The 22,493-nt window shown below is 38.3% G+C and overlaps 1 long non-coding RNA gene across 2 annotated transcripts; it reads right to left on the bottom strand.

Moving 5' to 3' along the window:
- Positions 1-275: 275 nt before the first annotated feature.
- LOC147538536 (uncharacterized) lies at positions 276-11,170 on the bottom strand. 2 transcript variants are annotated; one of them, XR_015226171.1, is made up of 5 exons: positions 10,959-11,146; positions 10,236-10,307; positions 9,027-9,134; positions 8,875-8,939; positions 276-739 (listed from the first exon to the last, which is right to left on the bottom strand). It is a non-coding gene; the product is annotated as an uncharacterized LOC147538536 (long non-coding RNA). The 2 variants fall into 2 exon arrangements; XR_015226172.1 differs by lacking the exon at positions 276-739 and adding an exon at positions 9,490-9,805 and having other exon boundaries at positions 8,388-8,939; positions 10,959-11,170.
- Between the last annotated feature and the right edge of the window lie 11,323 nt (positions 11,171-22,493).

The raw sequence follows: 22,493 nt of genomic DNA, 5'->3' as shown, positions 1-22,493 counted from the left end.
TAACTACTACATAGAGTACTCAGTGCAACATACGTCAAACATAATAGCTTTATCAAACATGATTGATATTATCGACGTACATAAAATTAAAACCGTTAGGCATCAAATCACAATAGTCCAAGTTCGAATAAGTATTAACAATTTTAGGTGAGATGTATAAGACTCCTTACTAATCATAATAATATAATCACAACTTATCATAGACCATCATTTATTTGATTTGAAGCCTAAGTAATGTACAATATTAAGAAAATCAATAACATGTGAGCGAGAAATTAAATTAGTTTCTGATAAGATTAAAAATCGTGAACCCTATAAAGCAACAAATTTTACCCTTTATGATCTGGATTGAATGAGTTTTGTGAAGTTAGCAAATATTAACAAAACACATAATCAATTTAACATTCTAATTGACCAACAATCCTAACCCTGGGTCTTATTTGGACTTCTACAATCTCTACCAAAAATTTTCTGCATCTAACTAATACTTTCAAGAATACATGAATCAAGCAAATCTGTCGTTGAGTTTTAATGATTAAGACAAGAAAGGTGGAATTAATTCCAAAAAAGTCTGGACTATTCCTTATGAACATCAACTTGCTTTTTTTTTTTGCTAACGCTCTCGCCCGATCTCTTTCATTTCAGCTTTAACCAATTGGAACTTCTTCATTTTGAAACTTCAGTTTCAAATCAACATCTTATCAACTATTAGAAACAAAAACTTCATTAATATCTTCAGCTGAAAAGGAATAAATTAATCAAGTTAATTAACTTGTAAAGAAAATAGCAACAATAGCACAAATTACTAAAACCCTTGCAAAGAAAGCACATGTGATTAATGGGAACCCAACCAATTGTTCCAAATGTGTTGCTAAGAGCCTAAGACCTCCTAAGCTAGAGTTATTAGGGGAGAGATATCAGTACCGACACACATTTAAACAATATCCACCCGGAACCATAACAGAAAATCTGATAGCCGATCTTTTTGTGTGGCCAATTTCGAATAAAAAGTTGTTGCCTGATATATTGCCGCTCAGGCGCTCAGACCGTTTGTCCACTTTAGTCAAATAAAAGACATCCTCCACTAACTGCATTGGAAAATGTTTTTTACTGCATTTGAATTTTCCCATTGGTATATTTAGTAAACAAATGTCCATCTCCGTGAGTTACATATTACAAACTCACTAAGAATTACAAAATATATAACTTCATTAAAAATCACCAATACTTATGATAAAGAAGTTGCTCAATTAGCTTTTTTTAGAATTATATGATGCCATTATCCAATTCGGGGTCTTTCTCGCTTTAATATGAATTATCAACAAATTGAATAACTAATAAAACAGCAGAATCTTACATATAGAGGCTTGTTCGTTTTCTCTCTTAAATCACTGATAATTTCATATGGCAATGTGCGTTGAGAACAAACAACCTTTGACTCAAAACCTACCAATATTCTTAGTTCTTCTAGTCATTCACTTACTCCTACTTTGAAACGGTAAGCTCAAATCCTAACCGAAAAAATACAAAACTATAACATATGAGATCAAGAGACAACAAACCAAACCATAATCGTAACTTATGCAATTGTTGAATGAATTTATGCAGGTGGTGGTTACTGAATAGGCATGCATGAAAACAAACCCAACGTTAATAAACAATATTGAGTGTAACCAATATATGAGTGTAGGTGTACTGAATCTTGTTAGTAATAGGTTTTGAATAAAATCTAATACGTACTAAAGAGACTTTCACAACACAAATTAATTTAGTCCCACATCTCTCAAAGAGAAAAATAAGCTTGTGTTTATAAGGATAAAGTTGGGTGTAAAGGGGTGTGGCCCTTGGGGTTACAATAGTGCTCTCCGGAGGAGAGACCCATCATTTTTTAGAGGCACCCTTACCTTAGGCACACTCATATTTATACCTTTCACACCCTCGCAGAACCCGACCCGGACCCGGTCTCGGTCTCGGTCTACTGGCCAGTGGAAAGAGTCCACTACTGGCTAGTTCTCAGACTTTTTCTTCCACTACTGGGTAGTGGAAAGAGTCCACCTCCTTAATCTTCTCAGACCTATTCTTCCTCTACTGGCTACTTTTTCTCCACCGTTGGATCAAAACTACCCAAGTCTCATGATCTGGTTTCGTACTCTATAAATAGGGATAAACTCCCAGAAGGAAAAGACACAGAAAAAGTATTTCGTCTTCTATCTCTCTCTCTCAGCTCTCTGTTTACTTCTCTCTGTTTCGAATTCTGTCAAGATTAGTAGATCAAAATTGAAGTTTGCTTCTTCAATTTTGATAAGGAATAGTTGAATCCTAGGGGACTACGTTCACAGACTGCAAAGCAATACCTAATTCTACGGTAGCAGGGGCGTTTAAAGTCTTCAGGAAAGCGAGTCCAACTTGTGCCTCTGTTCCACCTTTATTTTACTACGGTTTATTGCAAGTTCATTCTTTCTGGTTGGTTCGATTAATACTTGATTTCAGCACTGCAAAAAGATAAGTCTCTTATTTAATTTACTATTTATTGCTCATTGAAATTTTCTTTTCGATTTTTAATACTATTTTTATAACAATCTGAAGACTTTAAAGCATTCCCTTTTCAAAATCGACTAAAACAATTTACTGTTTTACTGAAAATGGAATTTAAGATGAGCAATGAAAAACCAGAGAAATTCGATGGTCAAAATTTGAAAAAATGGCAACAAAAAATGTTATTTTTTCTAACCACTTTGAATATAAACTATGTTTTAACCGAACTAGCTACCACTGTTGTGGGGGAAAGTGAACCTGGTAGATCTGGAGCAGTAGAGGCCTGGAATAAGGCTGACTATCTATGCAGAAACTATATTCTGAACTGCTTAGATAACATCTTATATGATATTTACTGCCATACTAAGACTGCCAAAGAATTATGGGACTCTCTACAAGAGAAATATATATCTGAAGATGCAGGTATTAAGAAGTTCGTAGTAAGGCGATTTCTGGATTACAAAATGGAAGATGAAAAATCTGTAGTAAGCCAATTTCAGGAACTAAGGCTCATTCTAAATGAAATCAAAACTGAGGGAATGGTTATAGATGAGGCTTTCCAGGTTGCTGCAGTTATCGAAAAGCTACCACCCAGCTGGAATGAGTACAAGAAGAAACTCAGACACAAAAGGAAGGACATTGACATGCAATACTTGATTCTTCAAATCAGGGTTGAAGAAGAACATCTGAAACAAGAGAAAAATGAGGTGGCTGCTTCACTTGTATCCAAAGCTCACATCGTGGAAGAGGTAAAGAAGAAAAAGCTTACCAATTACAAACCTTCTAACCAGCGGAAGAAAGGTAATTCTAAATTCAAATGGGCTGGTTCCAAGCCTAACCATGGTAATTCCAAACCTTGTTATGTATGTGGTAAGTCTGGTCACCTAGCCAAGGACTGCAGACACAGGAAAGCAAACCCTAACCCTAACCCCCCGACCAAACATCCCACACCCAATCTTGCTCACGTAGTCGAAACAGAGAACTTTTGTGCAATGGTAACTGAAACCAACTTAGTGACGAACACTAAAGATTGGTGGTTCGATACAGGAGCCACCAAACACATCTGTTCAGAAAGGTCACAATTTTCTTCATATAACCCAGTAAAAACAGGAGAACAACTGTATATGGGTAACAACTCTTCGTCCACAATTGTAGGAAAAGGGAAGATTGTACTAAATATGACTTCTGGAAAAACAATGACTCTGAATGATGTGCTTCACGTTCCTGAAATTAGGAAAAACTTAATCTCTGTTTCGGTACTAAACAAGAAAGGGTTTAAGATTGTGATTGAAAGTGACGAGGTCATTCTGTCCAAAAGGGGGGTCTATGTGGGGAAAGGGTATTGTACTGAGAGCCTATTTAAGTTAAATGTTGTTTCTGATTCTGAATTAAATAAAGTATTTTCTTCTGCTTACTCGATTGTGCATAATCCTAATAGTAATTCAGATGTTTGGCATGGTAGGCTAGGACACCTTAGTGTCTCCACTTTAGAACGACTTATGAAACAAGGATACATTCCTACAACTAAACAACAAAAAGAAGACAAATGTGAAATTTGTGTAGAGACAAAACTTAAAAAGAAACCATTTAAAACCGTAGAAAGAACAACTAATGAACCGCTAGAATTAATTCACTCTGATCTAGGAGACCTAAAAGCAACTCCTTCGAGAGGAGGCAAACGCTTCTACATAACTTTTATTGACGATCACTCTAGATTTTGTAACATCTACCTTCTAAATAGCAAAGATGAAGCCTTAGAAAGTTTTATAACCTACAAACTAGAAGTAGAGAATCAACTAAATAAAAAGATAAAAGTCCTTAGATCAGATAGAGGGGGAGAATACGTAGGAGATCTCTTCACTCAATTCTGTAAGAATCACGACATAATACATCAAACAACTGCTCCTTACTCACCTCAATCCAATGGGGTAGCAGAAAGGAAAAACAGAACACTAAAAGAAATGATGAACTCTATGCTAGTAAGCTCAGGGTTACCTTTTAACTTGTGGGGAGAGGCTATTCTGTCTGCCTGTTATGTGCTTAACAGAGTACCCTCTAAAACACAAGATAAAACTCCATATGAACTATGGAAGGGTAGAAAGCCTACCTTTAAACACTTAAAAGTGTGGGGGTGTCTGGCAAAGGTTGCAATACCTTTACCTAAAAGATCTAAGATAGGACCTAAAACTATAGATTGTGTATTCATAGGGTATGCACAAAACAGCAGTGCCTATCGCTTTCTAGTGATAAATTCTTCCGTCGACAGCATAAACTCAAACACGATTCTAGAATCTAGAGATGCTGAGTTTTTTGAAAACACTTTCCCTAGAAAGAGTGAAACTCTTAAAAGGAAAGACCCTGAGTCTAGTCGACCTTCCACTAGCTCAGATACTCCACTCTCAGATGATGAACCTAGAAGGAGTAAGAGAGCTAGGACAGAACACAGTTTCGGTCCTGACTTCCTCACTTACCTGACTGAAGATGAACCCCAAACATACAGTCAGGCAATGACTTCTCCAGATGCACCATTCTGGAAAGAAGCGGTAGTAAGTGAGATGGACTCCATAATACAAAACAACACTTGGAAACTCGTTGATTTACCTCCAGGTTCTAAAACCATAGGAAGTAAATGGATCTTTAAGAGGAAACGAAAACCAGATGGCACAGTAGAAAAATACAAAGCTAGGTTAGTAGCCAAAGGGTTCAGACAGAAAGAAGGACGTGACTTTTTTGACACTTATTCTCCTGTCACAAGGATCACTTCGATTAGAATTCTAATAACAATCGCAGCAATCTACAACCTAGAGATACATCAAATGGATGTAAAAACTGCCTTTCTAAATGGTGAATTAGAAGAAGAGATCTACATGGACCAACCAGAGGGGTTTGAGGTCAAGGGACTAGAGAACAAAGTCTGCAAACTCATTAAATCCCTATATGGTCTTAAACAAGCACCGAAACAATGGCATGAAAAATTTGATCAAATAGTATTAGAGAATGGGTTCAAGATTAATGAGTCAGATAAATGTGTGTACACTAAATGTGTAAATGGGTGTTATGTGATTATATGTCTATATGTAGATGACATGTTAATCATAGGCACTTCCTTAGAGATAATAAACCAAACTAAGGAACTTCTGATTAAAAACTTTGAAATGAAAGACCTAGGACAAGCAAATGTAATTCTAGGGATAAAAGTAATAAGAAAACCTGAAGGGATTATCTTGAGTTAAACACACTATATTGAGTCTGTACTAAGGAAGTTTAGTCAATTTGACTCCTCACCTGCAAGAGTACCCTTTGACCATTCCTTAGTCTTAAAGAAGAACAAGGGTGAGGCAGTATCCCAACTAGAGTACTCTAGGGTGATAGGAAGTCTTATGTACATAATGAACTGCACTAGACCAGACATTGCTTACGCGGTAAGCAGACTGAGCAGGTACACATGTAATCCTGGACAGACCCACTGGGATGCACTAATTAAGGTACTAAGATACGTTAAATACACATTATCACATTTATTCACGGTACCCTGCGGTTCTAGAAGGATACACAGATGCAAACTGGATTTCAGACTCTGAAGAATCCAAATCCACGAGTGGGTTTGTTTTTACATTAGCAGGAGCTGCAGTTGCTTGGAAATCATCCAAGCAAACCTGCATAGCAAGGTCAACTATGGAATCAGAATTCATCGCACTTGATAAAGCCGCTGAAGAAGCTGAATGGATACGAAGCTTCTTGGATGATATTCCAATTTGGCCTAAACCAATGCCTTCAATTCTGATTCACTGTGACTCCACGGCTGCAATAGCTAAAGCTAAAAACAACATCTACAACGGAAAGTCTAGACATATTCGCCGTAGGCATAACTCGATTAAGCAATTACTGGCTAATGGAGTAATTTCCATAGATTTTGTGAGATCTAAGGAAAACTTGGCAGATCCTTTGACGAAAGGATTATCAAGAGATGTTGTAAATTTAACGTCGAGGGGAATGGGGCTAAAGCCCATATCAGAGTAAATCATCTATGACGGATACCCAACCTTGGAATTGGAGATCCCATGACCTTGGTTCAATGGGACAACTAAGTTGTAGATGAGAGCTTGTAAACACTCAAGGGAGAAATCTCCTACCCATCCCTATGACAAGGCGAGTGTACCTGTTCAATGTGGGGGATGAGATCTATAGCTTGGGTATACCAAGTGGGGTGGAACAGGACACCCTTGATGGACTCACCTATATGAGTGTGGAAGTGGGGCCGCTTCCTATGAAAATTGGGCTATTCTCTAGAGCGCTCATGAATACTAGGATATGCTCATGGCCGATAACGAGCACAACCGAATGATCTTGACATAAATCAGAGGACTTGTGTGTGAGGTTTTTTGACCGAGTCTACAAAACAGAAGTTCAGTTCAAGAACATTATGTTCACTGAACGACTGGTAGTCCCAACGAACCATCACAAAGCAAAGGTTCAAGTCATAGCGACACCTTCGCTGATTCACAAAGCCTCGCACTCTTCTCTTCTAATCAGCTCTTCGAATTTTATTCATGTGGGGGATTGTTAGTAATAGGTTTTGAATAAAATCTAATAAGTACTAAAGAGACTTTCACAACATAAATTAATTTAGTCCCACATCTCTCAAAGAGAAAAATAAGCTTGTGTTTATAAGGATAAAGTTGGGTGTAAAGGGGTGTGGCCCTTGGGGTTACAATAGTGCTCTCCGGAGGAGAGACCCATCATTTTTTAGAGGCACCCTTACCTTAGGCACACTCATATTTATACCTTTCACACCCTCGCGGGTCGGGTCACCGACCCGACCCGACCCGGAACCCGGAACCCGGACTCGGACTCGGTCTAGGTCTCGGTCTAGGTCTAGGTCTCGGTCTAGGTCTTGGTCTAGGTCTCGGTCTCGGTCTTGGTCTCGGTCTCGGTCTTGGTCCTGGTCTACCAGAGAAATGCCCTAATTTTTCTCTGACCTTTTCCTCCCCTACTGGCCAGTGGAAAGAGTCCACTACTGGCTAGTTCTCAGACTTTTTCTTCCACTACTGGATAGTGGAAATAGTCCACCTCCTTAATCTTCTCAGACCTATTCTTCCTCTACTGGCTACTTTTTCTCCACCGTTAGATCAAAACTACCCAAGTCTCATGATCTGGTTTCGTACTCTATAAATAGGGATAAACTCCCAGAAGGAAAAGACAGAGAAAAAGTATTTCGTCTTCTATATCTCTCTCTCTCAGCTCTCTGTTTACTTCTCTCTGTTTCGAATTCTGTCAAGATCAGTAGATCAAAATTGAAGTTTGCTTCTTCAATTTTGATAAGGAATAGTTGAATCCTAGGGGACTACGTTCACAGACTGCAAAGTAATACCTAATTCTACGGTAGCAGGGGCGTTTAAAGTCTTCAGGAAAGCGAGTCCAACTTGTGCCTCTGTTCCACCTTTATTTTACTACGGTTTATTGCAGGTTCATTCTTTCTGGTTGGTTCGATTAATACTTGATTTCAGCACTGCAAAAAGATAAGTCCCTTATTTAATTTACTATTTATTGCTCATTGAAATTTTCTTTTCGATTTTTAATACTATTTTTATAACAAATCTCACTTTGTGGAAAGTGGAAACAAAGTCCCCATTCCAAAATCTGTACATATTTCTCTTTCGATGATAGCTTGTAATTAAACTATCTACTTTCTCAACCCCAACATCAAAAGTTTGCTGCAGAAAGGCAAGAAGACATTTAAATCAACATGGTCTGGCTCGTTAACTACTTTCTCGGTTCGTAAACAAAATAACAGATTCATGAAATTCAGTCTCAATCATAATTTAGGAAGAAAAGGCAAGAAAAATATGACATTGTGCGCAAAATTGTCATCGAAAGTAGATAAATAAATCAATCCGCAGTTACGTTTTCTCTAGTGAGACTAACATCATGAAATACACAAACAAAATACTTATGTTGAGACTCAACCACTTCTTTTTACTCAATTCCTTCTTTATACTATACATCCCTGCAAACTACAACCCAACTCTCAACTTCATCTCCTCTTGTCGTACACGATGGTGAAGATTCAATGCAACTTGCACTTCCCAATTTGGCATACAAGTGTTGGAAATATGCCTAAAGTCATTGATCTAAAGCAACTTCTCAAAGATCTTTTCTTATTAACTCGATCTATATTCTTCGACTTCGATGATTATATTATTGAATGTTGATCTATCTAACCTACCTACACGAATTTTAGTTATTAAAAGTGCTAATGAAATGTAAGGCTTCTGCATCCTTAAAAGGGCATTTTATAATTTGGGTGATCAATTAGGTTAAATAAGTTACAACACTTACCTCAACATTTCCCTCGTACTCGTCATCCACTTCTAACATTTAAGACGTGACGAGCCAATAACAGGCTGGTACAAATAAGATGGAGTGTCCATAATTGTTGTCAAAATGTGCAAATCTTTTGAAACAAGTATGAAGGATTACAAAGTCTATACCTATGACATAGCTTGTAAGCCCAACTTCAACACCATAATGGGGAAGCTATATGTGTAAGCAGCTCCAAGCATCAATTCACCAGTAATGGTAACATATATGATTTGTGTCTGCGCCAATCACCAATACACCAAACAAATTAAAAACAAACTATCCTCAAAACACACACCGATACACAGATACTTCTAAGGTCTAATGGTGTCAATAACCTAGGCTTTAAGATACAACCTACTACAACACACACCGATACACAGACACTTCTAAGGTCTTATGGTGTCAATACCCCTACATTTAGCAGTAAATAATATCGAAAGTAGCCAAAAGTTTTACAAGGGACAAATCGATACTTTCAGGGGTTTTATATATTTTTGTCACGGTAGATGAGGTCGATCAATGTTATGTAATTAGTCTTCTTTCTATTTTATTTACTTAAATAAAACATCATATTTAACTCCCCATAAGTACATGAAATAACAAGTTGTGAGTAAATTCGAATCCGAGACCAATCCTCCTGAAGAATGGCGCCATTATGTTTTGAATTCAAGCATGGTAGGGCTTGCAAGACCCATCTGTAACCGTCTCAGAAATCTCCATTAGATCATCAATTTTGTTATGTCGTTCCATTTCGAAGGTACTACAATAAAAGTTGTGGTTTACACGCTTCCGCAATCCGCATTAACAACCTTGGAATCATGAGCTTCACAGGTTAGTAGTTCATGAGAACAAGTTTGAGGGCACATTGTGAATTACTTTCTCCCAACTTAAAGGCAATCAGATCAACCTGCAACCTTATCCATCAAGTACTCAATAGAAATTCATGTTTTCACCAAAATTCGATAATTAATAAGCAAAATGAACAAGATCACAACAATCGGTGATACAAAAACAGATTGGCTAGGTTGAACTAAGCAATCACAAAGAATCAACAACACTTCAAATTGCATTTGGTTGGATAAATCGTTATGATAAAGAAATTTAAAAAAATTAAGCGCTTGATAACAAATGAATTTTTTTTCTTTTAATACTTCGATTAGATAGCACGCAATCATAAAGATTGAACACTGAATGGTGAGTAAGGCCAACAAAGCACCAAAAATTATGTGAACAAAAAGCACCTGAAGCTGATATTATCAACAATTAAATTGATATATTGAAGATACCAACTTATTATATACATCAAACATTAAGAAAAACAAAGATCGAATAATTACTTGGTGAAGAGTCAAAAACTTCTTGTTGTATATATTTGTTTCTAGGAAATCATAGTCAATTTCACCACCACACTGCATCAAAAGAAACGAAATTTAATTTGATCAATTCAAAACCCTCTTTAGGTAAATTTGAGAAACTTTATGATATAGAAATTTAAAGAAATCAAGCGCAAATAAAACCGAGACCAAAATCCTTCAAGTAATCAAAAGTTTATCATGTCTTTCAACAGACAGAAGTTTATAAAACTCCATCTATTAATTTGTAACTGTGCAAGATTCTTCTGCTTGAAGAAATCAGGCTCAAAGAAAATCAAAACCAAAATCCTTACAAATAACAAAAGTTTAAAATGTCTTATATCATTAGTATATACAATTTGTATAATGCATACTCCATATATTAAGTTTTAAAGGTTGTAGATTCGTTTGCTATGTTATTCAATTCAGTTTTCCACTCATGAAATAAGACGTAGAGTCCGAGTATAATCTACAGATGAAAGGTTACTTTTTTTTTCAAACCAGCAAGTAAGATTCATCATAACCTGGTATAAATTTATTAATAAAGATGTGTCCAACAATTACCTAATCAGGTGGTAAAAGTATCTCAGGAATCCTAATTTCAGTAGATTTCAACAATTAAAAGGCATTAGATCTACCCTAGCCATAAGCAAGAATGAGCAAATGAATTAAAAGGCAACAAATTAATCAAGGAAATGAGAAACTGACCCAACTCAAAGAAGAAGATGAAGATTGCAGATAATATCATCAAATCTCTCCTTATGATTTGCAACGGTTGTAGAGAGAGAGTCGATAAATCGATCAAAAGAAAGAGAGTTAATCAAGATTGAAAACTAAATCGTTAGTACGGAGAGTCATAAAGAGAGCGTTGGAAGAGAGAAAGTCGACGAAGAGATGGAGAGGGAAAGGAATAGTAATTCAAGATTTTTAATGAAGATCGATATGATCCAAATGCTGGACGAATGGGCATGATTCAGACTGAAAAGGAGAATGGATGGTTGGGATCTGTTTGTACATTGGTTGAGGAGTAAGCTAGAAAATGCATTAATTTTGTCCTAGTCAGCTTGCATAAATTTTTTCTTAGTCAGCGTAAACCTGTTCTGTTTTGTTACATAGATTATATATGTTTTTGTTTAAGTTGATGTATTCTTTTAAGTCGATGCCCTCGTTTAAGTCGAATGACTTTTCTTTCTTGATGTAGGTTGCATCCTTCTCCTTGAATGTTGGTTCCCCATTCATGAGGTCTTGAGGCATCATTAAAGGCTTGTAACTAAGGAAATAATGATAGTAAAGTTATGTACTTTGTAGTTTTTGTTATTTTAATGTTTGATGTTTTTTTTGTTGCGATGTTAATGGTGATATTGACATTAGTGATCAATATTAGTGTTGAATTGTTTATATCAGACAAAACTACATGAATGGATAAAATGTTAAATTTATTGTTACCTTTTATTCAAGTCATTATATTTTAGAGTTATTTATTATTATTAAATTATCCTAATAATGCTCTCCTTAAACTAATTTGGCAAAGGAAGAGCAAGTACATAAATTCACCTTCTTTAATGCACTGTCATACGAGATAGTGTTCTTCCTATGCTAACTAGGCACTTCTATAGGCACCGAGCCAAATGGTTGTAAGCAGGCGGCCATCTCATTGATGCACCCGAAAAGGTTGCACACCCAAGCGGAGGTATCAAGCAGTAATCCGGCAAAGCCGGGATCGATCTAAGGATAGGAAGGTAGTTTGGATATCGAAAGGGTCTCGTTCAAAGGTTTAAGTATCACAAACTAACTTAGACTAAAAAGGAAAGGACAAGGGTAAATGGGGAGTTTAAAGATTGATTAAGCAATAAGAAATAAATCAAATAAAACTAATGATGAGACATGAAAATGTCCCATCTGAATCTCTTAATTCAGGTTAGTTAGTCCAGTTAGAGCGGTTACTCTGATCATTTGTTTGATTTTCCTTCTCAGGTGTCTTTTACGGAGTTCGGTGTGAAAAACAATTAAAATCGGGAGAAAGACACACATGAGGGGCAGTTTGGTCATTTGCTAATTTTGGAAGTTGTGATACTCGGATGAAACTAGAGTCCAAGACGAACCCGTTGGCGAAAGCGGAAGTCAAATCGGAGCTTGGATGCGAAAGATAGACCAGGTCAAAGTTTTAGTCAAAGTCAAGAACAAAGAGGGACATGTGGCGAGAATCCGAAGGGGAGATTTTTATTTCGGTATTCTGGTGGGCTTAGGGGGACTGCGCTCGGGATTTGATTTCAACCTTTACTCGGTGTGATGCAGAGCAGGATATTACCGTAGCCCGAAAGGATCTAACAGTTATTACCAGTTAGGTGACACATGTTTTACATCCTAAAGGAGGTCGCAACATTTTGAAAGTCCCGCGAGACACTGTAGCGGCCCATTTTCACTGCCATGTCAGCGCCAGCACGTGAAAACCGATTGGACAGCTCACGTATTTCCTCTTTCTCTCTTTCTTCAACTAATTATTTTGGTAACAAACAGAGAGAGATTTTCTCTTCTCTCTCTCTAAAGATATATGAAACAGAGAAAGAAATGTAGAGAGAGGAGTTAACCGAATCGAAACAGAAAGAGGATAATACCTGGAGAAGGATCGAGAGATTGGTGGAAACATAAAGGAATAGATTGGGCCGAGATTGGATGAAGATGAAACTGAATTTGGGAGTCGGTTAGAGGAGAGATTCGATTTGTCTTTAGGTCTATAAAGCAAAAGAAGAAGCAGAGAGAAAGGGGAGGTTTTTAGAGAACATAAAACAGGAGAGAGAGAGAAGGATTATTATCACATTTTTGGAGAGAACACACACGGTTTAGAGAGCAGGAGGGAAATCTGAGTCTCGGTTTTTTTAGAAGAAAACAGTAGAGAGAAGTTGGGAGGTTCTGGTTATTCTGTTTCTTTTCTTTTTCTATTTTATTGTTTTCTCTTTAGTTGTGAGAGATAGAGAGATTAAGAAGAGAGATATTGTAGAGAGAGAGAGAGAAACAGAACAGAGAGACTCGGTTTTAATAAAGCATTATTTTCATCTTGTTTTTGATTTTTCTTTTTGTTTTCTGTTTTCTTGGTGAGAGAGAGATAGAACACTTAAAGAGAAAGAGAGAATCAGAAAGTTAGAGAGAGAAAGAGAGTTGGAGAAGACGAGAAAAGAGAGTGGAAAATAATTTTCCCACAGAGAATTCATTTCCGGGAAGACGAAAAAATCGTTTTCCCTGAGGGTGCGTTTGGCAGAATTCTGGGAAAAACCGAAGGAAATCACTTCCCTAAGGCTCTGTTTGGCTGCAAAATCAGTAAGAAATCCAATTTTTCTACTTTTCTCCCATAATTTACTTAGTTAAACTTCCATCTTTAATCATGAGAAAATAATTTGACCATTTAGGGTTTAGATGAAGTCCATAACGAGAATTTTATTAATTTTGTTTTTATGCAAGTCAATTGATTTCTAGATTAAATTTTCATATCTTTTAAAGTCCTTATTGCTTTTAATGACAACATCTTCCGGATTCTAGAGCGTTCATGTGATAGAACCCGAGTAAAACAAATAACTTAGTTGACTAAAGCAAATATATCACATTTAGAACTGTCACGTGGACGGATTCGAAAACCCTAGATACCTCTTTTTCTGAATATCAACTTAAGTGTTATTTAAAGTTTATTTGCTATATTTTTATTTGATTTGATATTACCATTAATCAACTTTTGAAATCACAATAGTTTTAAGGTTAGTATTTGAGTTTGACTTAGTCTCTGAGGAACGAACCGGTCTTTCCGGAAATATTACAACTTGACACCCGTGCACTTGCGGGTGTAGACCTATTTAGGAAACTTTTTAGGCCATCAACTAACTAAACAATATATGTAAACGGGCGAGAGAGATCCGAGAGAAGACTTCGGAGGAACAAGAGTCGGGGAACAAGAGTCGGGAGACACATAAGTGAGAGAGGTGTCGAAGTCCGGGAATCCATAATGATAAATCTACGACTATGTGTAGTCCGATCTAATGTTTCAAAGTATAATCGATGTTCGACTCCTAAGGTGATGTCTATAAGCACTACGTATATCCGGAGATCATACTTAGTTAAACAAACGTCATAATCGGTTAATCCCTAGTCAACGAAAGTGTTGTCTAGTCGCCTAACTATGTGAAGTGCATGATAAGACACATGAAATTATGACTTAGACTACGATCGATATCGAATACTTCCTTTCGTCTATTAACTATGCAAAGTACTTGACAAGACACATGAAAATACGATCAAAACGATAATCGAATTAAATGAACATCAATTCATAATCAAAACATCAAATCATATTAAACATAATCACGAATTCGTCACATTTCATCTCATATAATCGACACACTAAAGTTAGCTAAACATGGTGATTGAATAAGAAATGGAAATAAAATGATGAGAGAATCCCCCTTTTTCGATGTGGTTCGAGGCTAAGATCGTCGGAAAATATGAGTTTTTTGTTGCAGCCGATCTCCCCTTAGCAATTTTCTGGGTTCCCCATAGTGACCACCATCATCTTCTCCATTTAGAACACAACCTCCATTAAAGCTAACCCTAGCTTTCTCTCTCTAGAAATTTCTAACCCAAAATCAAATCAAACCATATGGGAAGCTAGCCAAGATGATGGGGAGTAAAAGCCCTAAGATTTCGGACCAAGATAGTGGCCGAATTCCAGCCAAAGAAGCTTCAAGATCCGGCTAAAAAGATGAAGTTCCGGCCAAAAAGCTTAGATCCGGGCCAAAGGAAGCTTTTCCCGAGCATGGAGACGCGCGTCCGGTGCTAGCAGCTGCAGCCCGAGCTAGAAAGCTTGAAGCTCGAGCTGCTCCTCTTGGCGTCCGATCTGCTACCCTTGATTGCAGCCCGGGCTGCTGCTCGTACTCGGAGCAGCTGCTATGCTACAGCTCCCGTCCCCTTGTGTTGCAGCAGTCCCGAGCTGCTGCTCGTATTGCAGCTCAGGCTGCTGCTCGGCAGGCCAAACTAGGCCGGCCTAGTGTGCTGGCCGGCCTATGCTTGGCCGGCCCTCCTCCTTCTTCCTTCTCTCTTTCTAACTCTCAACTAGGGGTGGGAAAACGGTCCGGGAACCCGGGATCCGGCCCGATCCGCCCGGACCGTTTAGACCCGTAGACCGGCAGCTACCCGAGCCGGACATACCCGGCCCGATGGCTCGGGCTTATTGGCCGGGACTCGGATAGGCTCTCAAATCCGAGTCCCGGCCCGAAAAGCCCGTCTGCTGCCCGCCCGATAGAGTCCGCCCGCTACCCGTCCGTGAGAACCCACCCGCTACCCATTTGTGAGACCCGTCCGTCCCAAACCCGCGTGGTTTCTTAAGATTTAACGGCTGAAGTAAGGTGACATAAACCTCAGCCGTTAGATCTAAAGAAAATGACCCTTCCTCTCCTATAAAAGGACTCAAACAGCTAACCTAACCCTAAACCTAATGACGCCTCTTTGCTCTCTCTCTATCTCTGCCTCTCTCCGCATCTCTCTCTATCTCTGCCTCTCTCTGCATCTCTCTCTATCTCTGCCTCTCTCTCTCTAATAACCAGTAACCTCCAACCCTCCATTAAACTAAACACTCATCTCATCTATTAATCTATTATTCTAGTGTCGATTTGGTTACTTGATCTCTCTTAGTAGTGCACTGGTGCTTGCTTGACGACAATGAGTAGTTAGTTTTTTTTAATATGAGATGATTGTACATTATTTAATGATGATGATGATATGAATTTTTTATTTTTTAAAGATGTAATTTTATTTTTTATTTTGATAGTAGTGTTGTAATCTTTTGCTTCACTGTAACCTTGTTTTATTTTTATGATTTATTTTTATGAAGATTTAGGATTTAATAAATCGGATATGTAATCAGGTAAGTGATAATCTAGGGTTTAATTTCTTTTTGAAGATTTGTTATTACGAAGATTTAAGGTTTAATCTATGGTTTAATAAATTATATTTGTTTATTTTTTGTTAAGATGTAAATGAGATTTGTTTATTTTTTGTTAAGATGTAAATCAGATTTGTTAGTATGAAGATGGAGGGTTTAATATCCTTTTTGAATCTTTTGATAAACTAATTTTCCTAAATTTTTGTTAAGATGTAAATCAGATTTGTTTATTTTTTGTTAAGATGTAAATCATATTTGTTAGTATGAAGATGGAGAGTTTAATATCTTTTTTGAATCTTTTGATAGTCTAATTTTCCTAAATTTGTAATTTAGGGTTTCACACTAATATATTCTAGGGTTTCATAAATATTTCCTAAATTTGTCCTTTTATATGTTTGTTTTGTAAATTCTGTTGTGTAATTTAGGGTTTCACACTAATATATTCTAGGGTTTTATAAACATATATAAAATGGTATTTTAATTAATTATTTATTTTTTTATTAAAAAATTGTGTTTTTTTAAAATATTTTTTAAGTCTCAAAAACCCGAGGCCGTCCGGCCCGAGCCCGTTGGAACCCGCTCGGGCAGCCGGGCTCGGACGGGCTACGGACTCCTATAGTGAGAGTTTGGTCCGGCCCGATCCGCCCGACTCCCTATCGCGGGCTCGACTTATCCGAGCCCGAGTCCGGCTCATAGTTGCCCGAGCCCGTCCGCGCCCGCCCGATTCCCACCCCTACTCTCAACCTTTTTTTTTTTTTTTTTTTAAACTTTGAATTAATATTAAGAAAAAAAGAATGAAATGCTGTACAAATCGATAGGGGGGAAATACACTAATTACATATCCCTCATAATACCCCCCCCAATTCGACAAAAAGTCAATAAACGAGTAACCCCTAGTCCAACCTAGGGACCTACTCCAATGAAAAAGGACCCCCAACCCATCTTCCTCCGCTACCTTGAAAGCCGAGGTAGAGTTCCTAAAGGTACCCTCATTTCTCGCCTTCCAAATACACCACCAGATAGCAAAAGGAACCAAGTTCCACAGACCTCTTTTTGATTTCTTAATTGGCACCTGCCTCAATTGGCCTAATAACTGATCTACCGAGGCTGGCAATGCCCATAGGACCCCTATAGACCCAATGAAGAAGTTCCACAGCTTCATTGCCTCCGGACAATGAATCAGCAGGTGAGAAACAGTTTCCTCACTATCTTTGCACCGACCGCATCTGTTGGGTAGTATCCAACCTCGCTTCTTAAGGTTGTCCACCGTTGGGAGTTTATTCAGTACTGCCGCCCATACCATAAAACTCACCCTAGGGGGAATAGAGCTCGACCATAATAGACGAAAGTTAAACTCGTGCGACTGAGGAAGCGGATTAGAGCTAAGCCTAAGATAACAATTCTTGACTGAGAACACTTCATCTTCCTCTCTAACCCACACCCTATTATCCTCCTTACCAACACTTGGAGCAAACTGATCAACAACCCTCAGAAGATCAGCATAAACTGAGATTTCCCAATCATTTAACCTCCTTCTAGTCCTAATCTCCCACGTACTTAAAGCCCAGTTAAAGTGGCTTGCGACTGATTCCCCTTTCGAGACCGAGATAAAATATATAGCTGGGTATCTCTCCTTGAGAGGAATAGTGAGACACCAGGCGTCCTCCCAGAATCTAATAGAATTTCCATCACCCAGATGCCACTTAGTAATCTTCTTGAACTCCTTCTCACGAGCTACTATTCCTTTCCATACTCCACATCCAAAAGGAGCCTTGATGTTGCCCTGACTCCATCCGCCATTGGAACTGCCATACTTTTCATCTATTATGTCCCTCCAGAGAGAGGTTTTCTCCTGAGCGAACCTCCACAGCCATTTCGAGAGCAGCGCATCGTTCATTACCTTTAAATTCTTGATGCCCAGACCCCCATTCTCTAATTCCTTGCAAATGGTTTCCCAGGCTACCCAATGTATCTTTTTAGTATTCTCCTTATCGTGCCATAGGAATTCGCACATTTTTCTATCAATCACTTTCAACACTGAAATAGGCATACTGAAAAGTGATAAGTAATATAAGGGCAAAGCTGAAAGAACTGACTTGATGAGGGTGAGCTTGCCGCCTTTCGAAAGAGTTTTAGCCTTCCATGAGGAGAGCCTTCGATTAATTCTTTCAATCACTGGATCCCAGATTCCTTTGCATTTGTAAGCCTGTCCTAGAGGAAGCCCCATGTAACTAGCTGGAACAGACCCTACCACACAACCAAAGACGCCTACTTGAGCCGACATGGGAGCATTAGGAATAACCGGCATGATTACTGACTTAGAATAATTCACCTTCAAGCCCGAGGCAATTTCAAACCAGATCAATATATCCTTTAATTTCACAACCTGAGTCGTAGAGTCACCCATGAAAAAAAGAGTGTCGTCCGCGAATTGAAGGTGATTAACCGCTGTCCCATTCTCTTCCACCTTGAAGCCCCGAATCCACTCCCTCCTCTCTGCCTCTCGAAGACAATGGCCTAAAGCTTCAGCAACCAATAAGAACAGCAGGGGAGAGATCGGATCCCCCTGCCTAAAACCTCTAGAACTCTGAAAAGGACTAGTAGGGGATCCATTAAGAAGAATCGAGAAAGATGCCGAGCTGACACACCCGTATATCCACGACCTCCATTTGTACCCAAATCCCATCTTCTCCATAACTTGATATAAAAAATCCCAAGCCACCCTATCATAGGCTTTTTCTAGGTCGATCTTAATTACCAATCCTTGTTTACCTTGCTTCCTACGGGAATCTATGAGCTCATTAGCAATCAGAATACCATCCAGAATTTGCCTGCCTGCCACGAACGCTCCTTGAAAAGGTGATATCAACTCGTCCATCACCACTTTCATCCTAGAGGCCAAAACTTTGGAAACAATCTTATAAATTCCACTGACCAGGCTGATTGGTCTAAAATCCGACAAAGAATGAGCTTCCTTCTTCTTAGGAATTAACACAATGAACGTGTGATTCAACCTCCAATCCATTCTTGCAGTCTCCGAGAGTTCCTTCATCATCATCATGACGTCTTCTTTGATGATCTTCCAACACCGAATGTAAAAGCTAATAGGGAATCCATCCGGCCCTGGGGCCTTATCACTGGTTAAATCTTTCATAGCTTTTATGACCTCCTCTTCTTTAATCTCAGCTTCTAGATAAGTGCTACTCTCTGGCTTAATCCTGGGGAGGTTCATATCCTCAATGGAAGGCCTCCAAAACCTGTTCTCGGAATACAGCGAGCTAAAGTGATTGATAGCAGCCGCCTCTAACTCTTTCTCTTCTGTCACCCTCAACCCGTTGTGCTCTAAAGTGCTGATCCTATTGAGTCTAGCCCTACAATTTATGATTTTATGGAAGTAGGCCGAGTTCCTGTCCCCTGCTTTTAACCATTGCACTCTAGATTTCTGCCTAAGGCTGATTTCTTCCAAATTGAGCAAGTTATTCAACTCCACTCGAGCCACCTTCCTATCCTCAAACTCCTGTCTGGTTAGATTCCTCCCCTCTTCTTCTAGATCCCACATCCTTATCTTCTCTTTTAGGCTTTTAAGACGATCATTCATTCTTCTATGCTTCTCTCTCGACCAACCTTTTAGTTTATCTTTTACTACTTGCAACTTCCTCCATAGAACTTCACTGTGTACTCCACTGAACTTACACTCATCCCACCACAACTTGATGTTGTCTAAAAAGTCTTCTTCTAACATCCAAATTTCTCCATCCTGAAGGGTGGAGGCTGAACCTTGGAAATTTCCGTTCTCAAGAGGACTGGGGAGTGGTCTGAGCCTATTCTAGGGAGAATGAGTTGGGTCACATCCAGATATTTCGCCTCCCACTCTGAAGATATAAGGAACCGATCAAGCAAACTCATAGAAGGATCCTCTTGATTACTGGACCATGAGAACTCGACCCCTTGCTTGGGTAACTCGGCCCCTTCAAGCTCCAAGAACAACCCTCTTGCCTCTTTTCTTTCTCTTCCTTCTTCCTCCTTCCCAAGGTAGAAGATGATGAATAGTAACTCTAACTTGTGTTTACTACTCAAACCCTAAGGTCCCTTGACTTAGTCAACTTCTTTAGACTATGTTGACTTGGATCCATAAAGAGAGGGTGCCCATATAATTCTTCCTTGGGCTCTTGGGCTTTGATTTAGAAACCAAGAGAGGGCCTCCATCCTTGTCTCTACATCTTCAAATTCTCACAAAGGACTAGAATACTCTCGGACTTGTTTCTTTCATATCTTCCCCGTCCGAACTCCGAATTGAATACCGTTTTCACCGTCGGACTCGTCATTGACTATACTTGTCATTTGATTTGCTTGAGGTTTTTTTCTCTCATTTTTGGCACATGAAATGATAGTGATAATTCGCTCTCTTTATTCCAAATTACATGTTTAACTCCAAAATAGGTACCTAACATGAAAAACACATAAAATATTATTGATAACACTCGAAAATGACTAATTAGTCTAAGTTAGGCTCTCCAAATGTGACATTTTCGTGTCACATCACTCATTGACTCGTGTCAATGGCCATTGACCCGAGTTCTCTATAAGCATCCGGTCAACTAACCTGGGTGAAGTTCACCTTTATTTTCTTCTTCTTCCAAAACACAATTTATTTTTCCTCCAAACAAAAACCCTGGGTAAGAGTACACTTACTACCGAAATTATCCAGCAACGACACCGACACCTACCGGCGATAACTCAAATAAATGAAACAGTTAATTCGAGTGAGATTTTTCACCACTCAACTGGGTTATATCATCTATTATATAAAATAGGATGGTGAGTGCTGTCTGGGACAAATTCAGAGACAAACCAAAGATGAATCTTGTCGTCCGTTATCCCATAATAAATCTTGTCCCTCTATTTATGACATGAAGAGTGTTGACTAGAACAAAAAGAAAAGAAAAAATCCAGCCGTCTGTCCCAGATCAACATTAATTTCAACCTTTAGATAATTACATTATGATTAACGTCAAAAGTTTATTAATGTCTAATCATGAGCCCCCGTCTTGATAGTCCATGTTGATTTAACTCCAATTGTGGCCTTTAGACCCCTCTAATGTCTAATCAAAATCCTAATATTAATGACGTGAATTAATGTGGTGCTTTATTGCTCATCAAAATTCTACTATTACGTTAATTAATATAAATGACCCTTGACACCTCTTTATCTCATTTTAAGTAATTCACCTCTTTATCTCCTATATGCATGACTTCATCTCCTTTCCCTCCTCTCAAATCCTTAACGTCTTCATCTTTGATCTCTCCTTCATAATTACACCCACTAATTCTTATTCAAATATAATTGCTCTTCAGTTTTTTTGGTCTTCCAAAGACCAAATTAGCTAACCCATTAAGATTAGAGTTAATTCCTATATGACCCCCTACTTTGTGACCAGCTTTCTTTATGGCCCCCTGTTTTCTTTAAATTCTAATATGACCCTCCTTTTTAATGTAAATGTCATAACTACCCTTCCTATAAATATTTTTCAAAATAAAATTTAAAGTTTATGAACAGACCTTGCTCCGGCGAAGGGGAACCCCTTCGCCGGAGTGTTTAGAGAGATAGAGAAATGAGAATTTTTTTTATTTGAAGGTCAAAATTTTCCGGCCGACGACCTTTGTCGGAGAAGAGAGAGGTGAGTTAGAGAGAGAGAGGTGAGTTGGAGATAGAGAGAGGTGAGTTGGAGATAGAGGTGAGATGGGGAGAGAGAGAGGTGAGGTGAGGTGAGGTGGAGAGAGAGGTGAGGTGAAATTCATGTTTTCTATTTAATTTTATTTTGAAAAAAAATATTCGTAGGAATGGTAGTTATGACATTTACATTAAAAAGGGGGCCATATTTGAATTTACAGAAAGCAGGGGACCATAAAGGAAGCTGGTCATAAAAATAAGAGGCCAAATAAAAATTAACTCTTAAGATTAATAAGTTTTGAACTGTCCTTTTTATTTTCCTCATAAACAGACCCGTTGAAGGGTCCAGCCTGCAACACCTCTTCACCATTTTGGCAAGGTATAGTTTCTTTCTACCAGTTAATTTAGTTTGTTAGATTTGATCAGTTTTGAGTTTCAAATAATTTAAATGTTTAGTTTTAGTTTTCCAAATTTCCTTTTGAGATTGTTATAGAATATTGTTCATGGTTTTTGTTTGTATAGGTATGCACAAGCGGAGGTAATTGTTGATAGGGTTTTTTTAGGCCAAGACCCCCATTTATTTAGATATATTAGGGGGACACCACTAAAAACATTTTCGTTTAGGCGTTAACCCCCAAAGTTCATTTTC

Source organism: Eschscholzia californica, unplaced genomic scaffold (genome assembly GCF_041429995.1).
Source record: "Eschscholzia californica isolate CP2 unplaced genomic scaffold, dmEscCali1.0.p SCAF_5, whole genome shotgun sequence".
NCBI lineage: Eukaryota > Viridiplantae > Streptophyta > Magnoliopsida > Ranunculales > Papaveraceae > Eschscholzia > Eschscholzia californica.
This window is presented reverse-complemented; position numbering and strand designations above follow the sequence as displayed.